Source organism: Coregonus clupeaformis, unplaced genomic scaffold (assembly GCF_020615455.1).
Source record: "Coregonus clupeaformis isolate EN_2021a unplaced genomic scaffold, ASM2061545v1 scaf1185, whole genome shotgun sequence".
Taxonomy (NCBI): domain Eukaryota; kingdom Metazoa; phylum Chordata; class Actinopteri; order Salmoniformes; family Salmonidae; genus Coregonus; species Coregonus clupeaformis.
In genome coordinates this window covers 129,289-147,500 of record NW_025534639.1, presented here as the reverse complement: position 1 = coordinate 147,500, position 18,212 = coordinate 129,289, and the positions used below count along the sequence as shown (strand labels likewise).

Genomic DNA, 18,212 nt, shown 5'->3' with positions numbered 1-18,212 from the left:
ATATATCCATTTATTACCTGTACCCCTTCCTTTCAGTTTGTACCCTGTGTATATACTCATGTTATTACCTGGTACCCCTGCACATTACTCATACTGTACTTCCTGTATAAGCCATGTTATTACCTGGTACCCCTGCACTCCACTCCAGTACTGGTACTTCCTGTATATAACCATGTTATTACCTGTACCCCTGCACATCCACTCAGTACTGGTACCCTGTTATATACCATGTTATTACCTGGTACCCTCACTCCACTCAATCTGGTACCCTGTGTATATACCTGTTATTACCTGTACCCCCTTCACATCCACTCTCTTGTTCCTTTACATGTTATTACCTGTACCCCTGCACATCCACTCAGTCTGGTACTTCCTGTATATGCCATGTTATTACCTGGTACCCCCTGCACATCCCTCTCTGTACTTCCTGTATATATCCATGTTATTACCTGTACCCCTGCACATCCACTCAGTTGGTACTTCCTGTATATGCCTTTTTACTGGTACCCCTCACATCCACTCAGTTGGTACTTCCTGTATATCATTTATTACCTGTCCCTCACATCCACTCATACTGGTACTTCTGTATATACCATGTTATTACTGGTACCCTGCACATCCACTCAGTACTGGTGCTTCCTTATATAGCCTTTATTCTGTCCCCTGCACATCCACTCATTTTTCTTTTCCTTGTTATTCTGTTCCCCTCACATCCACTCAGTTGTCTCCTGTATATTCCATGTTATTACCTGGTACCCCCTGCACATCCACTCAGTATGTACTTCCTTATATACCATTTATTACCTGTACCCCTGCACATCCACTCATCTGGTGCTTCTGTATATAGCCATGTTATTACCTGGTACCCCCTGCATATTCACTCAGTACTGTACTTCTGTATATAGCCATGTTTTACCTGTACCCCCTGCACATTCTCAGTCTGGTTTTTCCTTTCCTGGTACCCTCACATCCCTCTTTCTCCTTATATACTTTATTACCTGGTCCCCCTGCACATTCACTCTTGGTGTTCTTATATACCATGTTATTACCTGGTACCCCTGCACATCCACTCTTCTACTTCTGTATTGCCTTTTTCTGGTACCCTGCACACCACTCGTACTGTGTTCCTTAGCCATGTTATTCCTGGTACCCCTGCACATCCACTCTTGTCTTCCTATTATTTTTTACCCCTGCACATCCACTCAGATCTTCACTTTCTACATCGTAAACATCTGGTTGTTGTTCTGTCTGTGTTTCCAGGGTACAAAAACCTTTGAACTACTACGGGAACGACGCCAGGCTGGTGCTGCAGCCTCAGTCTAACATGGTGAGGATGAGACCAGCTTCTGTTCTTCATTCTGTCTCTTCTCCCTCTATTGGTTCCCCTCTATCTGTTCCCCTCTATCTGTTCCCCTCTATCTGTTCCCCTATTGTTCCCCTCTATCTGTTCCCCTCTTTTCCCTCTACTCTCTTCCCCTCTATCTGTTCCCCTCTATCTGTTCCCCTCTACTCTGTTCCCCTCTATCTGTTCCCCTCTATCTGTTCCCCTCTATCTGTTCCCCTCTATCTGTTCCCCCTCTTCTGTTCCCCTCTATCTGTTCCCCTCATCTGTTTCCCTCTATCTGTTCCCTCTACTGTTCCCTCTATTGTTCCCCTCTATCTGTTCCTCTCTCTTTCCCCTCTATCTGTTCCCTCTATCTGTTCCCTCTATCTTTCCCCTCTATCTGTTCCCTCTATCTTTCCCTCTATCTTTCCCCTCTCTGTTCCCCTCTCTCTATCCCTCTATCTTTCCCTCTCTATCCCTCTATCTGTTCCCCCTCTCTATCCCTCTATCTGTTCCCCTCTATCTGTTCCCTCTATCTGTTCCCCTCTCTCTATCCCTCTATCTGTTCCCTTCTCTCTGTTCCCCTCTATCTGTTCCCCTCTATCTGTTCCCCTCTATCTGTTCCCCTCTATCTGTTCCCCTCTATCTGTTCCCCTCTATTGTTTCCCCTCTATCTGTTTCCCTCTATCTGTTCCCCTCTATCTGTTCCCCTCTATCTGTTCCCTCTATCTGTTCCCTCTATGGTTCCCTCTATCTGTTCCCTCTATCTTTCCCTTCTGTCCCTCTATCTGTTTCCCCTCTATCTTTCCCCTCTATCTTTCCCCTCTATCTGTTCCCCTCTCTCTCTATCCCTCTATCTGTTCCCCTCTCTATCCCTCTATCTGTTCCCCTCTATCTGTTCCCCTCTATCTGTTCCCCTCTCTCTATCCCTCTATCTGTTCCCTTCTTCTGTTCCCCTCTATCTGTTCCCCTCTATCTGTTCCCCTCTATCTGTTCCCCTCTATTGTTCCCCTCTATCTGTTCCCTCTATCTTTCCCTCTATCTGTTCCCTCTATTTTCCCCTCTATCTGTTCCCCTCTATCTGTTCCCCTCTATCTGTTCCCCTCTATCTGTTTCCCCTCTTCCCTCTTGTTCCTCTTCTTTGTTCCCTATCTGTTCCCCTCTATCTGTTCCTCTCTATCCCTCTATCTGTTCCCTTTCTCTCTGTTCCCCTCTATCTGTTCCCCTCTATCTGTTCCCCCTCTATCTGTTCCCCTCTATCTGTTCCCCCTCTCTATCCCTCTATCTATCCCTCTATCTGTTCCCCTCTCTCTATCCCTCTATCTGTTCCTCTCTCTGTTCCCCTCTATCTTTTCCCCTCTCTCTGTTCCCTCTATCTGTTCCCTCTATCTGTTCCCTCTATTTCCCCTCTTCTGTTCCCCTCTATCTTTCCCTCTATCTGTTTCCCCTCTTCTGTTCCCCTCTCTCTATCCCTCTATCTGTTCCCCCTCTCTATCCCTCTATCTGTTCCCCTCTATCTTTCCCTCTATCTGTTCCTCTATCTTTCCCCTCTATTTTCCCCTCTATTTTTATCTGTTCCCTCTTGTTCCCCTCTTCTTTTTTTCTGTTCCCCTCTATCTGTTCCCCCTCTATCTGTTCCCCCTCTCTTCCTCTATCTGTTCCCTCTATCTGTTCCCCTCTCTCTGTTCCCATCTATCTGTTCCCCTCTATCTGTTTCCCCTCTCTCTGTTCCCCTCTATCTGTTCCCTCTACTGTTCCCCTCTTCTGTTCCCCCTCTATCTGTTCCCCTCTATCTGTTCCCCTCTATCTGTTCCCCTCTATCTGTTTCCCCTCTACTCTGTTTCCCCTCTATCTGTTCCCCTCTCTCTATCCCTCTCTCTGTTCCCCTCTCTCTGTTCCCCTCTATCTGTTCCCCTCTATCTGTTCCCTCTATCTGTTCCCCTCATCTGTTCCCCTCTATCTGTTCCCCTCTCTCTATCCCTCTCTCTGTTCCCCTCTCTCTGTTCCCCTCTATCTGTTCCCCTCTCTCTGTTCCCTTCTTGTTCCCTCTTCTGTTCCCTCTATCTTTCCTCTATCTGTTCCCCTCTCTCTATCCCTCTCTCTGTTCCCTCTATCTGTTCCCCTCTATCTGTTCCCCTCTATCTGTTTCCCCTCTATCTGTTCCCCTCTCTCTTCCCTCTATCTGTTCCCCTCTATCTGTTCTCCCCTCTATCTGTTCCCCTCTATCTGTTCCCCCTCTCTCTGTTCCCCTCTCTCTGTTCCCCTCTATCTGTTCCCCTCTATCTGTTCCCCTCATCTGTTCCCCTCTATCTTTCCCCTCTATCTGTTCCCCTCTATCTTTCCCTCTTCTGTCTTTTTTTCCCTCTCTCTGTTCCCCTCTATCTGTTCCCCTCTATCTGTTCCTCTATCTGTTCCCCTCTATCTTTCCTCTCTCTTCCCTCTTATCTGTTCCCCTCTATTTCCCCCTATCTGTCCCCCTCTTCTTTCCCCTCTTGTTCCCCTCTTCTTCCCCTCTTCTTTCCCCTCTATCTTTCCCCTCTATCTGTTCCCCCTCTTCTGTTCCCCTCTATCTGTTCCCTCTACTCGGTTCCCTCTATCTGTTCCCTCTATCTGTTCCCCTCTCTCTGTTCCCCTCTCTCTGTTCCCTTCTCTTCTCCATCCATTATTAGTAGTTGTTCCTCTAAACCTCCACCTATAATGTGTGTTTCCTGGGTCAGCACAACATGGGGTTACGTGATACTTCATCATTTTTTCTGTGGAGGATCCATTCTGCCCCACCAGGGACTGTACCACCTTTACTGATGAACTGTGACATGCCCTTCGTCTTCCTCTCAACACTCTCTTGTTCCGCTCCACACAAACCACTCCTCTGTCTCACACCACTCGTACACTGTTCTCCACACAAACACACTACACTCTGTTCGCTCACACACAAACCCACTACACTCTGTGTCTCCTCACACACACCGTCCTCTGTATCCCTCAACACACCACACTCTGTGAGTCGCCCTCACACACAACACACACACACTGTGTGCTCCACACAACCCATTCACTCTGTGATACCACTCACACACAAACACACATACATACTGTCATTACAGCTCCACGCACACACACACACACACACACCCTATGGGGGAGCGAGTGTCCTGGCTGACCATGACAATCTTGGTCATGGCTCCCTGTGTCTTTTTGGATTGATCCCTTAGCAGTGGGAGGGCCAGGTAGCGTCACATTACCAGCGGTAAAGTCCCCTGCGGTGAGAGGGCCGGGTAGCAGTCACACTACCCTGGCAGGATAAAGTCCCCTACTGAGAGGGCCGGGTAGCGTCCATTACCCTGGATAAAGTCCCCTAGCAGTGAGAGGGCCAGGGTAGCAGTCACATTAACCCTAGCAGGGGATAGAGTCCCCTAGCAGTGAGAGGGCCGGGCTAGCAGTCACATTAACCCAGCGGGGGCTAAAGTCCCCTAGCAGTGGGAGGGCCAGGGTAGCAGTCACATTAACCCAGCGGTGAGAGAGGGCCAGGGTAGCAGTCACATTATTCCCAGCAGGGGCTAAAGGTCCCCTAGCAGTGAGAGGGCCAGGGTAGCAGTCACATTAACCCAGCAGGGGCTAAAGTCCCCTAGCAGTGAGGAGGGCCCGGGTAGCAGTCACATTAACCCGGGCTAAAGTCCCCTAGCGTGAGAGGGCCGGGGTAGCAATCACCTTAACCTAGCAGTGGAGCCCGTAGTCCATTAACCCACAGTGAGAGAGGGCCAGTACAGTCCTTAACCCAGCGGGGGCTAAGGTCCCCTAGCAGTGGGGGGCCGGGTGAGCAGTCACATTAACCCCTAAAGTCCCCTAGCGTGAGAGGGCAGGGTTAGCTCACATTAACCAGCAGGGGCTAAAGTCCCCTAGCAGTGAGAGGGCCAGGGTGGCAGTCACATTAACCCAGCAGGGCTAAGGTCCCCTAGCGGTGAGGGGGCCGGGGTATCAGTCACATTAACCCTAGATGAAAGGCCGGGTAGCTCACATTAACCCCGCAGGGGCTCAAGTCCCCTAGCAGTGAGAGGTCCGGGTGCGTCCTTCCCAGCCGGGGATAAAGTCCCCTCAGTGAGAGGGCCGGTAGCCTGTCACATTAACCCTAGCAGGCTAAAGTCCCCTAGCAGTGAGAGGCCAGGGTAGCAGTCACATTAACCCCAGCTGCTAAAGTCCCCCTAGCAGTGAGAGGGCCAGGGTAGCAGTCACATTAACCCTGGGGGATAAAGTCCCCTAGCAGTGGGGGGGGCCCGGGTAGCAGTCACATTAACCCTAGCAGTGAGAGGGCCCGGTAGCTGTCTCATTAACCCAGCAGGGGGATAAGGTCCCCTAGCAGTGAGAGGGGCCAGGTTGCTGATCCATTAACTCGTAGAGCCAGTAGCTCCATTAACCCTACGGGGCTAAAGTCCCCTAGCAGTGAGAGGGGCCAGGTAGAGTCACATTAACCCCTAGCGGTGAGAGGGGGGCCAGGGTGGCAGTCACATTAACCCCAGCAGGGGATAAAGTCCCCTAGCAGTGAGGGGGCCAGGGTAGCGGTGAGGGGAGGGCCAGGGTAGCAGTCACATTAACCCCCTAGCAGTGAGAGGGCCGGGGTGGCAGTCACATTACCCAGCAGGGGCTAAGTCCCCTAGCGGTGGGGGGGCCGGGTGCTCACATTAACCCAGCAGGTATATCCCCTGCGTGAGAGGGCCAGTAGCAGTCACATTACCGCAGGGCTAAAGTCCCCTAGCAGTGGGAGGGCCAGTAGCAGTCACATTAACCCAGCAGGGGCTAATGTCCCCTAGCAGTGAGAGGGGCCAGGGTAGCAGTCACGTTAACCCGGCAGGGGATAAAGTCCCCTAGCAGTGAGAGGGCCAGGGTAGCAGTCACATTAACCCCGGGGGGATAAAGTCCCCTGGCAGTGAGAGGGCCAGGGTAGCTGTCACATTAACCCTACAGGGGATAAGTCCCCTAGCAGTGAGAGGGCCGGGGTAGCAGTCACATTAACCCAGCAGGGGATAGTCCCCCTGCTGAGAGGGCCAGGTAGCAGTCACATTAACCCGCAGGGCTAAGTCCCCTAGCAGTGAGAGGGGCCAGGGTAGCGTCACATTAGCCCCAGCGGGGGCTAAAGTCCCCCTAGCGGTGAGAGGGCCGGGTAGCAGTCACATTAACCCGGAGGGGATAAGTCCCCTGCAGTGAGGGGCCAGGGTTGCAGTCACATTAACCCAGGGTAGGTCCCCTAGCAGTGGGAGGGGGCCGGGTAGCAGTCACATTAACCCTAGCAGTGGGGGGCCGGGGTAGCAGTCACATTAACCCTAGCAGGGGCTAAAGTCCCCCTAGCAGTGAGAGCCCAGTAGCAGTCACATTAACCCTAGCGGTGAGGGGGCCAGGGTGCAGTCCATTAACTCCCACAGGGGATAAGAGTCCCCTAGCAGTGAGAGGGCCGGGGGTAGCGAGTGAGGAGGGCCGGTATTCTTAACCCCCTTAGCAGTGGGGGGGCCGGGTACAGTCACATTAACCCAGCAGGGGCTAAAGTCCCCCTAGCGGTGGGAGGGCCGGGTAGCAGTCCATTAACCCTGCAGTGGGGGGGCCGGTATCGTCATTAACCCAGCAGGGCCTAAAGTCCCCTAGCAGTGAGAGGCCGTAGCAGTCACATTAACCCAGCAGTGAGGAGAGGGCCGGGGTAGCAGTCCCATTAACCCTGCAGTGAGGAGGGCCAGGGTAGCAGTCACATTAACCCCGGCAGGGGCTAAAGTCCCCTAGCAGTGAGAGGGCCAGGGTAGAGTCACATAACCCTGCAGGGGATAAGGTCCCCTAGCAGTGAGAGGGCCGGTGCAGTCACATTAACCCCTAGCAGGGGCTAAAGTCCCCTAGCAGTGAGGGGGCCAGGTAGCAGTCACATTAACCCCAGCCGGGGATAAAGTCCCCCTAGCAGTGAGGGGGGGCCAGGTAGCAGTCACATTAACCCTAGCAGTGACGAGGGCCGGGTAGCATCACATTAACCCTAGCAGTGAGAGGGCCAGGGTAGCAGTCACATTAACCCCCGGATAAATCCCCTAGCAGTGAGAGAGCTCACGGGTAGCAGTGGGAGGGGGCCAGGTAGCAGTCACATTAACCCCCTAGCAGTGAGAGGGCCAGGTAGCAGTCACATTAACCCAGCAGGGGCTAAAGTCCCCTAGCAGTGAGAGGCCGTAGCAGTGAGAGAGAGGGGCCAGGCTAGCAGTCACATTAACCCCCCTAGCAGTGGGGGGGCCAGGGTAGCAGTCACATTAACCCTAGCAGGGGCTAAACTCCCCTAGAGTAGAGCATTACATCCATTAACCTAGCAGTAGGCGTAGCAGTCACATTAACCCCCAGCAGGTAAGTCCCCTAGCAGTGGGGGGGGCCCGGTAGCAGTCACATTAACCAGCAGGGGATAAAGTCCCCCTAGCAGTGAGAGACCAGGGTAGCAGTCACATTAACCCAGCAGGGGCTAAAGTCCCCTAGCAGTGAGAGGGCTCCGGGGTAGCAGTCACATTAACCCAGCAGGGGCTAAAGTCCCCTAGCGGTGAGAGAGCCAGGGTAGCGGTGAGAGGGGCCATAGCAGTCACATTAACCCAGCAGGGGATAAGTCCCCTAGCAGTGGGGGGACCAGGTAGCGTCACATTAACCCCCTAGCAGTGAGAGGGGCCGGGGTGGCAGTCACATTAACCCCAGCAGGGGATAAAGTCCCCCTAGCAGTGAGGGGGCCAGGGTAGCAGTCACATTAACCCCCCTAGCAGTGGGGGGGCCGGGGTAGCAGTCACCTTAACCCGGCAGGGGATAAGTCCCCTAGCAGCTGAGAGGCCCAGGGTAGCTCACATTAACCAGCAGGGCTAAGAGTCCCCTAGCAGTGAGGGGGCCAGGGTAGCAGTCACATTAACCCTAGCCGGGGGCTAAATCCCCTAGCAGTGAGAGGGCCAGTAGCAGTCACATTAACCCCACTAAGTCCCCTAGCGGTGGGGAGGGCCAGGTAGCAGTCCCATTAACCCCAGCGGGGCCTAAAGTCCCCCTAGCGGTGAGAGGGCCAGGTACAGTCACATTACCCCAGCGGGATAGTCCCCCTAGCAGTGAGAGGGCCAGGGTAGCGGTCACATTAACCTAGCGGTGAGAGAGGCCGGGGTAGCAGTCACTTAACCCCCCTAGCGGTGAGGGGGCCAGGGTAGCAGCTCACATTAACCCTAGCAGGGGGATAAAGTCCCCTAGCAGTGAGAGGGCCGGTAGCAGTCACATTAACCCTAGCAGTGAGGAGGGCGTACATCCATTAACCCAGCGGGGATAAGTCCCCTGCAGGGACCTAAGTCACATTAACCCAGCAGGGGATAAAGTCCCCTAGCAGTGAGAGGGCCCGGGTAGCAGTCACATTAACCCCAGCAGGGGCTAAAGTCCCCCTAGCAGTGAGGGGGGCCGGGTAGCAGTCACATTAACCCAGCCGGGGGATAAAGTCCCCTAGCAGTGAGGGAGCCAGGTGGCAGTCACATTAACCCAGCGGGGGATAAAGTCCCCTAGCGGTGAGGGGGGCCAGGGTAGCAGTCACATTAACCCTAGCAGGGCTAAAGTCCCCTAGCGTGAGAGGGCCAGGTAGTGGTCACATTAACCCAGCAGGGGGCTAAAGTCCCCTAGCAGTGAGAGGGCCCGGGTAGCAGTCACATTAACTTCCCTAGCAGTGAGAGGGGGCCAGGGTGGCAGTCACATTAACCCTAGCAGTGGGAGGGGGCCGGTAGCGTCACATTCCCCGTGGAGGGCCAGGTAGCAGTCACATTAACCCCAGAGGGGATAAAGTCCCCCTGCAGTGGGGGGGCCAGGTAGCAGTCACATCAGCCCAGCAGGGATAATCCCTAGCAGTTGCTGTCCATTAACCCCAGCAGGGGCTAAAGTCCCCCTAGCAGTGGGGGGCCAGGGTAGCAGTCACATTAACCCCAGCGGGCTAAAGTCCCCTAGCAGTGAGGGGCCATAGCAGTCACATTAACCCAGCAGGGGCTAAAGTCCCCTAGCAGTGAGAAGGCCAGGGTAGCAGTCCATTAACCCAGCAGCGGGGTTTACCAGGCCTTTGTTGGTCCCCAGGACCCTGTTGTGAACCCTGTGATCCCCTATATTACCATCATCCCTACTATTTCCTTTCCCCCTCTCTCCCCCTCTGCCTGTCCCCTGCTGCCTCCTCCCTCCACACACTCTGCCTGTCCCCTGCTGCCTCCTCCTCCACACACTCTGCCTGTCCCCTGCTTCCTCCTCCTCCACACACTCTGCCTGTCCCCTGCTGCCTCCTCCTCCCACACACCTCTGCCTGTCCCCTGCTGCCTCCTCCTCCACACACCTCTGCCTGTCCCCTCTCCTCCCTCCCCTCTGCCTGTCCCCTTCTCCTCCTCCACACTCTGCCTTCCCCCTGCTGCCTCCTCCTCCACACCCTCTGCCTTCCCCTCTGCCTCCTCCTCCCACACTCTCCTGTCCCTCTTCCTCCCCACCTCTGCCTGTCCCCTGCTGCCTCCTCCTCCACACCCTCTGCCTGTCCCCTGCTGCCTCCTCCTCCTCCCTCTGCCTGTCCCCTGCTCCTCCTCCTCCACACACTCTGCCTGTCCCCTCTCCTCCTCCTCCACACACTCTGCTGTCCCCTCTCCCCTCCTCCACACCTCTCCTCTCCCCTGCTCCTCTCTCCCACACTCTGCCCTGCTCCTCCTCCTCCACACCTCTTTCCCCTCCTCCTCCATCTCCTTCCCCTGCTCCTCCTCCTCCCCACCTCTCCTGTCCCCTGCTCCCTCCTCCTCCACACCCTCCTTCCCTGCTCCTCCTCCCACACTCTGCCTTCCCCTCTCCTCCTCCCTCCACACACTCTGCCTGTCCCCTCTCCTCCTCCTCCACACACCTCTGCCTGTCCCCTGCTGCCTCCTCCTCCACACCACTCTGCCTGTCCCCTGCTGCCTCCTCCTCCACACACTCTCTTCCCCTCTCCTCCTCCTCCACACACTCTCTGCCCTGTCCCCTGCTGCCTCCTCCTCCACACACCCTCTTTCCCCTCTCCTCCCCTCCCCACACTCCTCCTGTCCCCTCTCCTCCTCCTCCACACACTCTGCCTGTCCCCTTCTCCTCCTCCTCCACACACTCTGCCTGTCCCCTCTCCTCCTCCTCCACACACTCTGCCCTGTCCCTCTCCTCCTCCTCCCCCCCTCTCTTCCCCTCTGCCTCCTCCTCCCACACACTCTGCCTGTCCCCTGCTGCCTCCACACCTCTCCTTCCCTCTCCTCCTCCCCCCCTCTGCCTGTCCCCTGCTGCCTCCTCCTCCACACACTCTGCCTGTCCCCTGCTGCCTCCTCCTCCACCCACTCTCCTGTCCCCTCTTCTCCTCCTCACACTCTGCCTGCTCCCCTGCCTCCTCCTCCTCCACACCTCTCCTGTCCCCTGCTGCCTCCTCCTCCACACACTCTGCCTGTCCCCTGCTGCCTCCTCCTCCCCACACTCTCCTGGCCCTCACACACAGCACTTTACCATATTCACCTATTCATCTGCTGTTATTGTTGCAGTCTGTCCCCATTAGGCTCAGATACTAGCTCTTTTCGTCAGATCAATCTCAGATGGACCCCTGCTCAACTGCTCACTGGGAGGGCCTACCGGGAAGGAGGTTCCTAATACCAATGATCATTCCTAACACTTCTAGAATAAGCCCTTGCCTCACCCAGAGACCGGGAGTAAACTGTCCCTTTTCCATTTAATGTGAAGAAACAGACTTTTTTATCCCCTCTCATTTCCTCTCCATCTACTCAGTGATCCTGACCTGGTGCTGGACCTGAAAATTCCCTCATTGTCATATTTGCAGACTACTTTACAGGTGAACTTGTCCAGGTCTTCTGAATTAAATCTAAGCTCTTATAAAGGTATGAGTAACAGCTGTTAATTCTATCAATGTTCTGTATTATGTCACGTTTCATGTTCTGTGTGGACTCCGGGAAGAGTAGCTGCTGCTTTTCGCAACAGCTAATGGGGGATCCTAATACAATACCCAATAGCCAAGCAGGTTGGTCATTAACCAGTGGACCTACAGATTGATCCTCTTTTGTACCTCCCCATCCCCTTCTCTCTCTGTTTCTTCCCAGTGAACAGACTGTTTGACCTGCTGTTTTAGATCAGAGACCAGTACAGTGAGCGCTGCCGAAGAAATGGCTCTGGTCTTCAGGAGATCTTTGAATTGACAACTACTCCGATCCCTGTCGAAACCGAAGAAGTTACAAGTCTGTTATTATAGATTCCCCCTTCCACGTCGCAGAAATTAAAGGTTTGTCCTTCATTCAACACCCCTTAAACACTAACTTCCCACATTCCATGTGATTTAAATGTAAAATGCTTAATGTGTTTTAAAGTCGATGCCTACTCCTTATGGTCCAAGGGGCTTAGTCAGTAAACCAAATAACCTGTGTTTTATCTGCTGTCCCCAACTCAAGACTTTCCAAATAACCTGTGTTTTATCTGTTGTCCCCAACCAAACTTTCCAGCTGCCCATGTCTCAGTCTGTTCCTCAGATCTTCCCGGTCAAGGAGTTCATCTATGCCAGCCTTAAATTCTCCGAGTCACTGCATCGTGGGTGAGTCATCAGCCCATAACTGCTTCCCAAATGGCACCCTACTCCCTATATAGTGTACTACTTTAGACCAGGGTCCATAGGACTCCCCTATATAGTGTACTACTTTAGACCAGGGTCCATAGGACTCCCTATATAGTGTACTACTTTAGAGCCAGGGTCCATAGACTCCCTTTGTTACTACTTTACCAGGGTCCATACTCTTGTTCTCTTTACCAGGTCCATACTCCCTATTATGTTACTTTAACGTCCATAGGACTCCTTTAGTGTACTACTTTAACCTCCATACTCCCTATGTAGTGTACTACTTTGGACGTCCTCTCCTATATATGTACTACTTTAGACCCGGGTCCATAACTCCCTATATATGTACTACTTTAGACCAGGGTCCACTAACTCCCTATTAGTTACTACTTTAGACCAGGTCCATAACTCCCTATATGTGTACTACTTTAGACCAGGGTCCATAGACTCCTTATAGTTACTACTTTAGACCGGGGTCCATAGGACTCCCTATGTATGTACTACTTTTAGACCTGTCCATAGACTCCCTATTGTGTCTACTTTAGACCAGGTCCATGGACTCCCTATATATCTACTACTTTAGACCAGGGTCCATAGGACTCCCTATATAGTGTACTACTTTAGACCAGGGTCCATAGGACTCCCTCTATAGTGTACTACTTTAGAGCCAGGGGGTCCATAGGACTCCCTATATAGTGTACTACTTTAGACCAGGGTCCATAGGACTCCCTATATGTGTACTACTTTAGGCCAGGGTCCATAACTCCCTATATAGTGTACTACTTTAGACCAGGGTCCATAGGGCTTTGGTGAAAAGTAGTTCACTATGTGGGTGGGTGCTGTTTGGGGATGCAGCCATGATTCTATAACTATAACCTGTTCTATTTAATACTGTGGGTCAGTCTACGTCTTGTTACAACATTCCACCAGCGCACAGTCATTCTATCTCTCGGTTTCTTCCTGCTTAGTGGTTAGCAGACTCAGCGCTGCAGAGGTTGTTATTTACACTAGCATGTAGGTTTTGTCTGGTTGGTCACATCTAAGGTTTTGTCTGGTTGGTCACTGCTGTTTTTCTGTTGTCACATCTAAGTTTTTCTGTTGGTCAACATGCTAAGGTTTTGTCTGGTTGTCAACATCTAGGGTTTTGTCTGGTTGGTCAACATGCTAAGGTCTGGTTGGTCAACATACTAAGGTTTTGTCTGATTGGTCAACATACTAGTTTTGTCTGGTTGGTCACATTATTTTGTCTGGTTGGTCAACTTGGTTTTGTCTGGTTGGTCAACATACTAAGGTTTTTCTGGTTGGTCAACATACTAAGGTTTTCTCTGGTTGGTCAACATGCTGAGGTTTTGTCTGGTTGGTCAACATGCTAAGGTTTTGTCTGGTTGGTCAACATCTAGGTCTGGTTGGTCAACATACTAGGGTTTTGTCTGGTTGGTCAACATACTAAGGTTTTGTCTGGTTGGTCACATCTAAGGTTTTGTCTGTTGGTCAACATGCTAAGTTTTGTCTGGTTGGTCACATGCTAAGGTTTTGTCTGGTTGGTCACATACTAAGGTTTTTCTGGTTGGTCAACATGCTAGGTTTTGTCTGGTTGGTCAACATGCTGTTTTGTCTGGTTGGTCCACATTTAAGGTTTTCTCTGGTTGTCACATGCTAAGGTTTTGTCTGGTTGGTCCATTTTTTTCTGGTTGGTCACATGCTAGGTTTTGTCTGGTTGGTCAACATGCTAAGGTCTGGTTGGTCAACATACTAAGGTTTTGTCTGGTTGGTCAACATACTAAGGTTTTGTCTGGTTGGTCAACATACTAAGGTTTTGTCTGGTTGGTCAACATACTAAGGTTTTGTCTGGTTGGTCAACATACTAAGGTTTTGTCTGGTTGGTCACATGCTAAGGTTTTGTCTGGTTGGTCAACATGCTAAGGTTTTGTCTGGTTGTTCAACATGCTAAGGTCTGGTTGGTCAACATACTAAGGTTTTGCTCTGGTTGGTCAACATATAAGGTTTTGTCTGGTTGGTCAACATGCTAAGGTTTTGTCTGGTTGGTCAACATGCTAAGGTTTTGTCTGGTTGGTCAACATCCTGGTGTTGTCTGGTTGTCAACATGCTAAGTTTTGTCTGGTTGTCACATACTAAGGTTTTGTCTGGTTGGTCAACATGCTAAGGTTTTGTCTGGTTGGTCAAGCATGCTAAGTTTTTGTCTGGTTGGTCAACATACTAAGGTTTTGTCTGGTTGGTCAACATGCTAAGGTTTTGTCTGGTTGGTCAACATGCTAAGGTTTTGTCTGGTTGGTCAACATGCTAAGGTTTTGTCTGGTTGGTCAACATGCTAAGGTTTTTGTCTGGTTGGTCAACATGCTAAGGTTTTGTCTGGTTGGTCAACATGCTATCTGGTTGGTCAACATACTAAGGTTTTGTCTGGTTGGTCAACATACTAAGGTTTTGTCTGTTGGTCCAACATACTAAGGTTTTGTCTGGTTGGTCAACATACTATTTTGTCTGGTTGGTCACATACTAAGTTTTGTCTGGTTGGTCAACATGCTAAGTTTTGTCTGGTTGTCACATCTATTTTGTCTGGTTGGTCAACATGCTAAGGTCTGGTTGGTCAACATACTAAGGTTTTGTCTGGTTGGTCAACATACTAATTTTGTCTGGTTGGTCAGCCTGTTGGGTTTTGTCTGGTTGGTCAACATGCTAAGGTTTTGTCTGGTTGTCAATGCTAAGTTTTTCTTTGGTCAACATACTAAGGTTTTGTCTGGTTGTCACATCTAGGTTTTGTCTGGTTGGTCAACGTGCTGAGTTTTTGTCTGTTGTCAACATGCTAAGGTTTTGTCTGGTTGGTCAACATGCTAAGGTTTTGTCTGGTTGGTCAACATCTAGTGTTGTCTGGTTGTCACATGCTAAGGTTTTGTCTGGTTGGTCAACATGCTAAGGTTTTGTCTGGTTGGTCAACATGCTAGGGATTTTGTCTGGTTGGTCAACATGCTAAGGTTTTGTCTGGTTGGTCAACATGCTAAGGGTTTTGTCTGGTTGGTCAACATCGCTGAGGTTTTGTCTGGTTGGTCCAACATGCTCAAGGAGTTTTGTCTGGTTGGTCAAGCATCCTAAGGATTTTGTCTGGTTGGTCAACATGCTAAGGTTTTGTCTGGTTGGTCAACATGCTAAGTTTTGTTGGTTGTCCATGCTAAGGTTTTGTCTGGTTGTCAACATGCTAAGTGTTGTCTGTTGTCACATCTTTTGTCTGGTTGTCCAACATGCTAATGTTGTCTGGTTGGTCAACATACTAAGGTTTTGTCTGGTTGGTCAACATACTAAGGTTTTGTCTGGTTGGTCAACATACTAAGGTATTGTCTGGTTGGTCAACATGCTAAGGTTTTGTCTGGTTGGTCAACATGCTAAGGTTTTGTCTGGTTTCACTCTAAGGTTTTGTCTGCTTGGTCACATCTAAGGTTTTGTCTGCTTGTCCTGCTTTTTTCTTGGTCAACATGCTGGGTTTGTCTGCTTGTCAACATGCTAGGGTTTTGTCTGCTTGGTCAACATGCTAAGGGTTTTCTGCTTGGTCAACATGCTAGGTTTTCTGCTTGGTCACATCTAGGGTTTGTCTGCTTGGTCAACATGCTAGGGGTTTGTCTGCTTGTCACATCTAGGGTTTTCTGCTTGGTCAACTGCTAGGGTTTTCTGGTTGGTCAGCACTTCCTCATCCTACTGTTGTCTCTTCATATCTGTAATGGTGTGAGAGAGGTGTTGACCTTCAGCTCCCCAGTCAGACCTGTCTGTCCCTCACTAGGGTCCAAAGTACCGGGTTTTCAAACTAAGCAATTTGTTTAACTAATTATTTTATAATATCTCTTGCTGCAACACTACCGTAGTGGATTATTATTTTTTTATTTTTTACGGGCATTTAGTGCACACTGTCCACTATTTTGGTATAATGTTTGAGCAGAGAAACCCAGCATTAGCCTTACTATGGCAAAATTGGTTGAAATTTGCTTTACACAGCAAAATATTCTCTCCCCTGCCAAAATACCTTTATCTTTCTAGCTAATAACCACTACTTTTTAGCTACTTTGGGAAATATTGAATGTTTTTTTGTTTTCTGAGTTGAACTTTACTGGTGGTAATTGATACTGTAGAAGGTAAACATTTTTACCTGAGGTATTGAAATAGATCCATAAATTATTTAACCGTGGTTTATTTATTGTGAAATACTATTATTGTGAATCATATTTTGTTGTTCTACAATTTATTTTATTACTAAAATAAACATGCTATTAGCACTTCTAGACTTATATCTTGGTCTCTGGTCTAATCTTTCTATCTAATCTCATTACTGCTCTTCCTGAATCTATTGGTCTTTTGTTGGAGTGTTTCATACTAAGCACATACTACACTAGCCTATCTAACATTAGCCACATAACTAACGTTAGCCACAACAATTAATTTAACATATTGTACAATTACAATTGTAACATATCATACGAAATGAACGATGGACATCCACAAATGAATACATACCATACGAAACGTAACAACCATACCAATTGGAGTGTATATATATATATATATGCAGAAGAAAACAAATGGGGGGGATTGGAAGTGATGCAGACAATTACATTGATGGAGTTACAATCTATCTGCAATATTAAAGCTGATCTACCCCTAAAAAAAAAAAAGTGGAAGGGGAAAAAATTAAGGAACTTGTCTGGTTCGGCCCCTGCATCAAAGACCAAAACTGGTTAAAGAAAATTGTGATTAATTAAAAAATATACCAGTTTCATTTAAGGACCAAAGAATTGACAGCTGTCCCATGCAGATTGCTAAATAGTTGGGAAGAGATTTTCGATGTACCGATTCCATGGCACATGGTATATGAACTGATACACAAAACAATGCCAGATTCAATACTTAGTTTTTCAATTTAAATTATTATACAAAATTCTTGCAACCAAAATAATGTTATAGATGGGAAGGACAACCCATCTTTTCTCTGCCTATTTTGCTGCGAAGAGACAGAATCATTAAATCATTTGTTTTGGTACTGTCCATATGTATCTTGTTTTTGGTCTAGTTCAGGAATGGCGTTAACTCTGCAAATAGCACTGCTGGGTGATCTGAAAGTCATAGTCAATCGATCAATAATATAATAATACTATAATAAAGCAAAAATGTTTATCTTTAATTTCCAATCTGTAGTAATTGTGTAGAGAATGTCATTAGCTTTCCTGTGAAGGAAAGTTGTCTTTCCAGTCAGTTTGCTTATCTTTGCTGTGTGGTTCTTCTCTTTAATCATGCTGTTATCATTTTTGTTTTGGTTGTGTTTCCAGCTGAACGGAGATCGATGACATGCTCCGTAAATCCACCAACCTGTTGTTGACGAGGACACTGAGTGGCTGTCTCCAGAACCTCATCAAGAAACCCCATATAGGACTGACTGAGGTGCACAATACATTACAGTTGCGGGACCCTTGCACTTTTGCTAAATAATTCCCTATTTCTTGTCAAATAAGTTGAAATTTAAATTTAAAACACTTTTGGTCTCCGCCTTGTTATTGGATTTTCAACAAACTTAAGTTTACAATTTTATTTTAGAAAATAAAGACATGGCTTGGACAGAATTATTGGCACCCTGAGCTAGTACTTGGTGGCACAGCCTTTGGCCAGGATAACTGCCAACAAATGCTTCCCTGTAGCCATCAATGAGCTGCACTCTTTCTACTGGTATTTTGTGCCACTCTTCAGCAGCAAACTGCTCTAAATCTTCTATGTTTGAGGGGTGCCCTCCACCAACTGCTGTTTTCACATCTCACCATATGTGATTCAGATCTGACTCTTCCTGGCCACTCCAGAACAGTCCAGATCTCGCCATAGGTTTAGGATGTGATTCAGATCTGGACTCTTCACTGGCCACTCCAGAACAGTCCAGGGTTCTTCCTGACCCATTCAGGGTGCTTTTTATGTGTCTTTGGGGTTGTTGTCTTGCTAGAAGATCCACAACCTTCAACAGAAAAGCCCGATTGAACTTCTCAAAAAACCCACCTAAACAAGCATACATCCTGGGGTAATTGTTCTGTGGAGCAATGAAACAAATTAGAGCTATTTGGCAGTACAGATCAGCGCTGTTTATACTGGACGACCAAATGAAGCGTTCAACGAAAATAACAACCTCCCTACAATCAAAGATGGGGGAGGTTTGATATTGTTGTGTGGTTGCTTTGCTGCCTCTGGTTCTGGGGGCCTTGAACGTGTGCAAGACTTCATGAATTCAGCACAATATCAGCT

The 18,212-nt window shown here is 49.4% G+C and overlaps 1 pseudogene; it reads left to right on the top strand.

Annotated features, from left to right (window-relative positions):
* The window catches only part of LOC123486381, a 102,377-nt pseudogene that overhangs the window by 16,190 nt on the left and 67,975 nt on the right, over positions 1 to 18,212 (top strand).